The sequence below is a fragment of the Sus scrofa genome, chromosome 9, assembly GCF_000003025.6.
Source record: "Sus scrofa isolate TJ Tabasco breed Duroc chromosome 9, Sscrofa11.1, whole genome shotgun sequence".
Taxonomy (NCBI): domain Eukaryota; kingdom Metazoa; phylum Chordata; class Mammalia; order Artiodactyla; family Suidae; genus Sus; species Sus scrofa.
The window spans coordinates 13,826,960-13,837,342 of NC_010451.4; positions in this window are offsets into that span (position 1 = coordinate 13,826,960).

The following is a 10,383-nucleotide window of genomic DNA, read 5'->3' on the forward strand; positions in this document are numbered from 1 at the left end:
TGTGATCTGGTATTTATTTCTAGGACTTATTGGCCTGTGGGACGAAAAGAGTAGCATCAGGACAGCTGTCCTGTTCTGCATATTGCCTTTTCCATTTAACAATATTATCTTGGAAATAGGTACCTACTCCTTTTTCATGGTTGCATACTATTTCATTATATGGATATACCCTTTGAATTTAACCACAGGGATCACATCGATTATGATATAGTCATTTAAATAAATCTCAAGAAACTAACATAAGATCAGGTCATATAGTAGCTTCTCACAAAGCTTAAATAAGTGAACTAAATTATATTCTCACCACCAACTCTGTTGACTCTTAAAAAGAAGCAATCCAAGAGTTCCTGTTGTGGTGCCGTAGGTTGAGGATCTACTGCAGTGGTCTGGGTCACTGCAGAGGTGTGCGTTCAATCCCTAACCTGGCACAGTGAGTTAAGGATTGGGCATTGCTGCAGCTGTGGTATCAGTTGCAGCTGTGGCTCGATTTTGATCCCTGGCCCAGGAACTTCCATACGCTGAGGGTGTTGCCAAAAGAGAAAAAAAAAAAAGAGGAAGAAGAAGAAATCCAAAGAATATTGAAGTTTCAAATCAGTTGGGAAAGGACGAGCATTTCAACTAACAGTGCTGTGTGCTGTGGTAATTCACAACCATTTGGGAGGCAAGGGGAGTTAGATCCCTGTCCATTATAATATCCCTTTAAAAATGTTCACACCGCATTTTAAAAATGAAAATTCTAGAAGAAAACACAAGTAAAAATTTACATAATTTTGGAGATGGAGAAAGATCTTTTTAAAGTGTGACATGATGAGGGAAAAATCACAAAAGAAAATGTCAAAAATTTGCCAGTACAGAAAACTTGAAATGTTTGCATGTTTAGAAAACCAAGACAAAAATCAAAAGTATAACAAAATGTTGGGAAAATATTTGAAACACACACGAAAAAAGTGTTATGGTCTTTTATATTGAAGTTTTGCAAATGTGTAAGGAAAAGACATCTCAATGGATAAGCAGGCAAAGAACATAAAAAGCTAGTTTACTAAAAAAGTACAAAGCAAAGTCTATGGTATAGATTTGACTCACTTGTGACTCCAAGAAATGCAAGATATAAAAATATCGAGGGGTTTTTTGCTTATCCAATGAGAAAAGTATAAGAAAAAAATGGCATGCTCAGAAAATAGTTACTCTTCCTCAGCTGCCAATGATACAACTATACTGAAAGATTATTTAGTGATAGTTATCAAAAGCTTTTCATTGTGTGAAGCTTCTTAAATTTTTTTTTATTTTTTGGTTTTCAGGGTTGCACCCACAGCACATGGAAGTTCCCAGGCGAGGGCTCTAATTGGAGCTACAGCTGCCAGCCTACACCACAGCCACAGCAACTCAGGATTCAAGCTGCTGCGACCTACACCACAGCTCAGAGCAATGCTGGATCCCCTCACTGAGTGAGGCCGGGGATCGAACCGCATCCTCAGGGATACTGGTTGGATGCATTTCTGCTGCACCACAGTGGGAGCTCCCCATTGTGGGACACTTTCAATCAAGGCACCTATGTCTACATTTAATAGAGTTAATTAAAAGAAAATAATCATGGAGGGACACAAAGCATCACAGAAGAGTTTTATCAGTGTCCATATTAGTAATAGTGACAAGTTGGAAACAATCTGTCCATTAGGAAATGATCAAATGTGCAATGATACATTATAGCATGATGAGATTTTATTCAGCCTTTATAGATCACGGTGGAGAAGAATATGTAATGAACTCAGAAAGGATTCACAACTCACATTTTTGTGACCTTTCTATAATGTATTAAGGAAAATTCCAAACAAACACCAAGTTTGGTGAATGGACTAGACTCATGAACCAGTTTCAATGATTATTAATAAACAGCCCATCTTGCTTTAGCTATATTCTCCCTCACATACTCCGCCCTCATTATTTTGTAGGAAATCCAAGGCACTGTTTTATCTTGGCCATAAATATTTCAGCAGATAACTCTAAAATATAGGAACTATTTTTTTTTAAAACACAATATATTATTACATCCTAAAGTAATAAGTATAATTTCTTAGGGTCCTCACCTGTCTAGTCACTGTTTAAACTGCCCTGATTGTTTCCATAAATCTTTTTTTTTTTTTTTCCCAGTTTGTCTCTTTGCATCAGGATCCAAATAAACTCCATGCACTGCTGTTGACTGAGGTATCTCTTAAGTCTCTCTGCATCTGTGTTTCCCTCCATCTATTCTCCCCACCCCCACCTGGGCACTGGTTGTGAAAGAGGCTGGATTGCTCATCATGTTTCCCATAATCTGACTTTACTGATTGCGCCCTTCTGGTTTAACATGTTCTTCGACATTTTATATTTTCTATAAACTGGTAGTTAATTCTGGAAGCCTGGTCCAACTCTGAGTTAATTCTTTGGGGCAAGACTGCTTCCTAGCTACCGTGTGCTTCCACCTGTCCTTGATGTTAGCAGTCTTTGATGTTCCTTGACTAGATCCATCCTTTTATTAGAGGTTGTAAACGCATCATATTCTAGTTCTGCCATTCCTTCTTCACTTTTTACTGGAATGCCTCCATAAAGAGAAACTTCCTCTCCTGCACTATTTGCTTTCCTGAAAAGAAAGGATCAGTATTTTGTTAATTTCATTTAGCAGGTTTCCAAAGAATGAGTTGGTTCCCTAGCATCCTACAGAGATAAGCAATGCGGTTTCTTTTTCTTTTTCTTTTTTTCCTTTTTTCAGCTGGATTCATTGCAAATGGAAGTTCCCCAGCCAGGGATTAAATTGGATCTGCAGCTGTGACCTACACCACAGCTGCGGCAATGCTGGCTCCTTAACAAACTGCGCCACAGTGGAACTCCCAGGCTTTTTTTCTTTTTGAGACATTATTTAAATACATGTATTTAAATATATTTCATGCATTTGCATTCATTTCAGTTATTAATCATATGGATGTTCAAAATGCCCCATCTTTGGCCACTGGAAGCATCTTCATGTTGCTTCCCACGTCTTTGATAGCTTCCTCTTTTTCTGAAATAAGATGTGTGAGGCTCATCTTTTACCTATCCTAAACCAGACTTGGAGTCATCCATTTTTTGAAGGATCCCTGGTTCTTTTTAGTGAGATGTGATATTTAGAAACCGCAATCGTACTACTAGTTTGCTTATTGCTACTGGGTTAGTTTTGTCTCTTTTTTTAATCCGCAGGTTTAGGATATACGTAATTTTTTTAAAAGGAAAATTCACTATGAGTTTATCCAACACTTTTAATTGTGTTTTTACTTAACTTCTTCAGTCTTCTATCTGTAATTCTCTTTTTCCATGACAAATAATAAATAATATTATGGGAATATATTTAATAATTTGGGAAAATAAGTCATCATATTTATTTTAGATATTCATCTACAGATAAATATATAACATATATAAATCATAGATATATCAAACATAGGCAAGTTAGCAGTGATTATTTCTTGATAAAATTGAAGGTGATTTTAGTTTTCCATTTTTTTTTCTTTTAGAATTTACAAAATGTCCATGACAAACCCATTTTACCTTTGCTATAAGAAAAAAAAATTGCTAAAAAACCAAAAATAAACCAGATGGTATAAATTATAATATAGTAAACTGTCTGCCAGTCTTGTACGTGGGTAGAATAATGACGTTGGGTTACATCTGTGGAGTGCTTTGCAATTTACAAATCACTTTCCATCTATTGTCTTTCATGATCATCACAGCAGCACTGTGAAGCAGATCGGACAAGAATATTGTTTTATATGATTAAAAATATGTCTTGTAAGATATAAATATTACGCTGGATGATAAAACCTTGAGGTTTAAAAGGATCGCACACGATAGAATCAAGGCTGGAACTCATGGCTCCTGATTGCCCGCTCAGTATTTCTCCCCTGAATCATATCTGTCTGTATATGATTATGACACTAAGACAAGTAGACTTTGCCGGGGGGATCCTGCCTATCCCTTGGAATGTGATCCTTAGAATGTTCTTTATAATGAGACCGGGAAGCCCATAAAACTGCCAATTCTTCTTTTTCAATTAAATTTTTATTTTTATCAAAGTGAGTCTTAAAAATAATTTTCTTTTCTTTTCTTTCTCTCTCTCTTTTTCTTTTTTTTTTCTTTTTTTGCCAGGCCTGTGGTATGTGGACGTTCCTGGGCCAGGAATTGAAACTGCACTGCAGTTGCAGCTTGTACCACAGCTACAGCAACACCCAGTCTTTAATCTGCAGCACCACAAGGAAACTTCCCATTAAAATCATTTTAAAAGTCAACTATTCTCCCAGGATTTTAATGCAAAATAGAATCCCCCCAAGCTACAATTTACCACCCCATTCCAACTAATATTCCTTCTCCCCAGAGGCAATCACTTTCAACTATTTGAACTGTTTCTCCTGGTTTTCTTTGCTTTTTTTTTTTTTTTTTTTGTCTTTTTAGGGCTTCACCCATGGCATATGGAGGTTCCCAGACTAGGGGTCAAATCAGAGCTGTAGCCGCCAGCCTAAGCCACAGCCACAGCAATGCCAGATCCAAGCTGAATCTGCGACGTACACCACAGTTCATGGCAACACTGGATCCTTAACCCACTGCGCAAGGCCAGGGATCAAACCTGTGTCCTCATGGATGCTAGTCAGATTCGTTTTCCCTGAGCCACCATGGGAACTCCTGTTTCTCCTGATTTTTATTTCAATATTACCAAATAATCTGTTCTGCTGTAGTTTCTGGATTTTTAAAAATTGCATGAATTAATTTTTTTTCTTCCAGTTTTATTGAGATATAGCTGACATAACACTATATTCGCTTAAAGTGTATAGCATTATGATTTGATTTACATACATCATGAAATGATAATCACAGTAAGTTTAGTGAACATCTCAGATACAAAATTAAAGAAATAGAAAATATGTTTACTTGTGATGAAATTCAGAATTTCTTCTCTTAACAACTTTCATATATAACATACAGCACTGTTGATTACGTTTGCTGTATTATATACGACTTCCCTGGTACTGACTTATTTTATAATTGGAGTCTGGATTTTTAATTGTTAGATATTATCAATAATACTCTCTGTCATTAAAGACAATAATTTAACTGCCCTTTTTTTTTTCTTTATGTAGACACTTCCATTTTCCCCATCTTCTCAATGTACTTACACCATAGTTTTTTGTTAAACATTTGTGTTTCTATTAAATGACTCTGTAAGTATTCTCAGCTGAGCCATGTAGTATACTGTGAGGTGCCTTCTATCAGTTTTTGTTTCTTCTTGAGTCAAACCTTGTTCTTTTTTTTTTTTTTTTTTTTTGTATTTGCTTAGCATTTTAGGTACCTATCCCTGTTTCATTCTCTACTTGCTCTATCAAATTATAAACCTTCTCTCAGTACTTTCCAATCCATCAAATCATCTGTCAATTTCTTTTCTTATATCTGCTTTCTTTTAGTCTCTCCTTCCCTTTCCTTTCTCATGGAATTGTGATTCCCCTTTGTCTGAATGATTCCAGTGTGGACTAATTGCTTTCCAGGGTTGCTAGAAGCTTTTGCTGTATAGCTCTTGTTACAGCATCTCCCTCCACTGTATTCCTGGAAATTGTATTGGAACTCACTCCTACATTTTTATCTTTTATTTATAGGATCCTATATCTTCCCTCTTTGTTTCCTCTTCACACTGAGAACAAACGAATGGGGGGGGGGTAAAGTTTTAAGACCCAGATATACAATTCTAGGTTGGAAATACATTCCTATAACTTTAGGGCCGTTGATGGTTCCATTGTCCTCTTGCTTCCAGTGTTGCTGCTAAAAAGTCTCATACCATTTTGTCTCTTTGTTTATGTGACTTTTAACTAACCCCCTCTGAAAATGTAGGATCATCTGTTTTTTCCAGTGTTCAGAAATTGTATGATGCTGGATGTGGGTCTTCTCTCTTCCAATGTGCCGAGCTGTTTCTGTTTTTTTTTGTTTGTTTGTTTGTTTTGTTTTTGTTTTTGTTTTTTAACTTTTGAAACTAAGAGTTTTTTGAAATATTTCATTGCTCATCTTCTTGTACTCTCTTTCTAAAACTCCTTTTATTCAGATATTGGACCTTCTAGGCTGTTTCTTATTTTTTAATCTTCCCTTTTTTTAAAAAAAAAAATATTTGTGTCTTTGTGTTCTACTTTCTGGGAGTCTTTCTCAGTTTTGCCTACCAGCCCATCTGTTGACATTTTAATTTCTGCTGTCATATTTTTTAATTTTCAGGAGCCTGTTTTAGTCATTCGAATGTCTCTCTTTAAACAGCCTCCAGTTCTTGTTTCATGAACATAATGTCCTTCTTTATCTCTCTAAGGACATTAGTGATGCATTTTAGGAAAACATCTACTGTTCCCTGAATGGTCTCTATGCTCTTTAGGGCTTTTACAAGTTGTGGTTTTATTTTTGCATTGTTTTTCATTGTAAGGGCTTCACTCATCAGGTACTGGTGATCTATGGCTAGGCATGCCCATTCAACTAAAAGCTGACTGGAAAGTTCAGAGCATAAGAGAAAGATGTGTTGCCTGGTGGGCTTCCCTGTAGGGTGATCTGGGTAGGTCATTTCCTTGGTTATTCTCTAACAGTATCTGTAAGTCTTTTCTCAGGGGCCACTCATTTTCACAAGAAAGGAATTCTCCAGTCTTTTCCTGGGTTGGGAGGTGGGGACAAGACGGGCTGCTAAGATGTTAGAGAAGCCCAGTGGGAGAAGGGATGGGGAGGCAGACTCCCCATTTCTATAGATTTCATTTACTCCTCCTGGTCCTGTTTTCAGCACAGTATATCTCCCCTCAGCTGTGCTGCTTTCCACACATCCAGAGTTTCTCAGACTCATTCAGTCTAGACAACAGGTCTCCTTGCTGGAGAAGGGGGCAGGCTCTCAGGAGAGGAGGACAGAGGAGGCAGACTTAACATTCTCAATACATCTTCCTGTTTTCAACCCTACCCAGACCCCTTGCTTTCAGAAGTACCCCAGCTTCCAATTTCTGAGGTTTCCTTGGGGTTGGCAGTGAACATGAGATAGATTCTGGGCTTTCACCATGGATGGTTTAGGCTTTACTTTCTCAGGTCTACCTAAATCAATTATTTCTTGTCCATCGGCTTGATACATCCAAAATGCTGCTGTCTCCTTTCCAATGCTTTTTTTTTTTTTCCCCCTTTGTGGTTTTGTTCCTTTTACTCATTTCTCCCTCACTTTAGTAGGTGTTGGGGAAGGAGTTGGGATTCAGGTGCATGGTAAGCCCTCCATGGGCAACAGAAGTCCAAGCCCCTAGGCCAGCACTTTAAGAGGCATTCAACCACTTCCTGGTCTTGACCTCCTCCTGGGAGAAGCCCTGTCGCTCTACTCTTTACTATATCCACGGACCGGATGAATGTGAGTCTGCGTTTCCTCACCTTTCAAGAGCAGATTGTAGTGCCTGCCTTGTAGGTTATAGTGATGGTAACTGGGATGCTATCTGGTTTGTATTTTTATTTCTTAGTCCTTTGAAGAATACCAATCGATACCAGCTACATTTTTTAATATTAAGGTCACTGGCAGGCTGTGTTGCGGGTAGGAAGAAGGCTCACTGGGTTAGGGAACAGGTAATGCCTAGGGAACTAGAGAGGCCTCATTTACAAATGCTTAGGTGGCCAGTTCTGAGTTCTACAAAGTCATAAGAGTAATGATGATAACTACTATTTGCTCCGAATGTATATGCATCAATCACTGTGCCTGACACGTTGTCTCAGTTAGATAGCACACCAGCTCTCTAGATAGGTACCATTATTGTTTTCATTCTAGAAGTGATCAGTAGAGCTACGGAGACGTTAAATCGCCTGGTCAAGATCGCACAACAAAGATGTGGCAGACCTCAGATTAGAACCTGCCATTGGTCGAGTGCTGTTAATACCAGGGACATGGAGTTCCTGTTGTGGCTCAGCGAGTTACAAACCTGACTAGTATCCATGAGGATGCAGGTTCGATCCCTGGCCTTGCTCAATGGGTTAAGGGTCTGGCACTGCCATGAGCTGTGGTGTAGACCCACAGCTGCAGCTCTGAATTGACCCCTGGCCTGAGAACTTCCATATGCTGTGGGTGCAGCCCTAAAAAAAGCAAAGACAAAACAAAAAACAAAAAAACCACAACCAAACAACCAACCAAACAAACAAAAAACAAGGACAGAGCTTCTTAAACATAATGTGCTCACCAGTCACCTGGAGGTCTGGTTAAAGTGCAGATTCACCTTCAGTCAGTTTGGCGTAGGACTGAATTTTCTGCTTTCTGACCAAGCTCCGAGGTGCCCCTGATGCTGCTGGTCCAGGTACTGCACTTGGAGTGGGCTTCAGACTGAGGTCTCTCTATGGCAGCTGTGTCACATAATTTCTCAGGATACAAAGGAGCCCATAGGAACAGTAATGGTACCCAGGAGCAGCAGATGCTTGTGTTGCCTACCAGACATATTCCCCAGAGTCCCTGGAGCTTCTCCTATGGGCTCACAGGCCTCTCTACCTGCAAGACACTCACTTCTTCTACCTTCAAAGCCCAAGCACAGCCCCTCTTTGATACCACTGCTTCTAGTGTCTTCTCTGAGCATCCCACCTGCTGTTCTAGCTCTAGATGTTTGGCAACTCAGGACTCTCAAGGTGTGAAAATGTGTTGAGTGCCATGCTATGAGCCTTCAGCAGCACGTGCCCTGATTCTTGCAGAGACAGGGAGAAGCCCGGCTCCCACTCAAAGGCACTTGGACCCCAGGCAGCAGCACTGAATATCACATGTTCCTAGGGCAAACAGTTCTGTCCGCTGCCTCCTGGAGGCTTACTGACCTGGGGAAATACAACTTCTGTCCTCCTGTATCCCTTTCCCCCTCATTAGCCTCTACTCCTAGCCCTCCTAGAATTCACCACCCTGCAACTCCTTCTAACCTGAGTGGAAGGAGTGACAATCTATTCAATTTGCCAGACATATATAGCTATGCCTGATCTCAGCTTAAGCTTAGCCAGAACCATGCTCATGGGCATAATAATGGAGATTTTGGAGAGGCATCGCAAAAGTTCGAGTACATCAGAGGGGCAAGGAAAAGCACTGGGATAAGTCTGGGATCTGAGGTCAGAGACCCACCTCAATACTTAGCTGTGTGACCTCAGGCTTTTTAGGAACCCTCTCTGATCATTTTCTGAAACTGTAAAATAATGGGGAAGAGGCTCCAGATGATCTTTCAGCTGTACTTTTCAGTTCTGTCTGAATTTCTGTTATCTCCTTATAGCACTTACGTCTAGATCCGTCTATAAGAAATTATTCCTACTTAACGGACTATCTGTTCTACCAATTAGAAATCAGAGCAGGACTCAGAAGGAGCTCAAAACCTATGATCAACTGACTCAGGTTTGGCTACCTATTAGCTCTGTGATCTTAGTCAATTCACTCTTTTGTATTCTGTTTTCTCACTGTGAAGGGCTTGGACCAAATGAATTTCTAATACCAGGCAATAATTTCCTGCTATAGGCCCTTGGGCTGCATTTGGCCCATAAGCATGTTTTGCACGATCCATACACACTTAGATAAACTTTAAGTCAGTTGGCCAGTCTTTGACAATTAGGAGATTTTACGTAAGTATCTAGTTTCCTGGCTTTCCTGGAAAGGTCAGAAAACCAGTAACACGGGTCTCCGTTCTTAGAGCTCCATCACTGGCCTGAAGTGCATCACTGCTGTCCTTTGTAAGGGCCATGCCACCTTTGTATTGTCACAATCCCTACTGGGCCCATTGTTCTCATTCGTTTCACCTACTCGAGTCCTGTAAATAGTTGAGCTTGTGATCCCTGAGCAGTAGTTACACTGGCTAGCTGGGTAATATCAGGTGAGTACTTATCTTTTTAAGATGCACTGCCCAAATTACAGCCTGGGGACAATAAATGCCCACATTCTTTCACTGACCATGTTAATGAAATAAAGCAGGACCAGCACACTTTTCTGTATAGGACCAGAGGGTCAATATTTTAAGCTTTGCAGGCCACCCAAGATATCTGCTGCATATTGTCATCTTCTTCTTTTCTTTTAATTTTTTTTTTTTTAAACAACCTTTTTAAAATGTGAAGAGTAATGCCTGGCCGACTGAGTGTCAAGAAATGCAGTTCTCAATATCACAATTTCAGGCCTCTCGTCCCCTGAGTCTGGGGCATGGGTGGACTCCACAGTGCCCATCAGAAATGCCCGTGGCCACTCTGATTCTCTTCTGACAATACAGAGGGAGACTGCGTTTTGTCTGCTGAGACACGCCTTTCTAAACAGAAAGCCCTGCATGGTATAGAAAGATCCCCGAAGCAGCACGACACATACAGGGCAACTGTGTCATTGCCATGAAATCAAAGCCATTGTCTAAG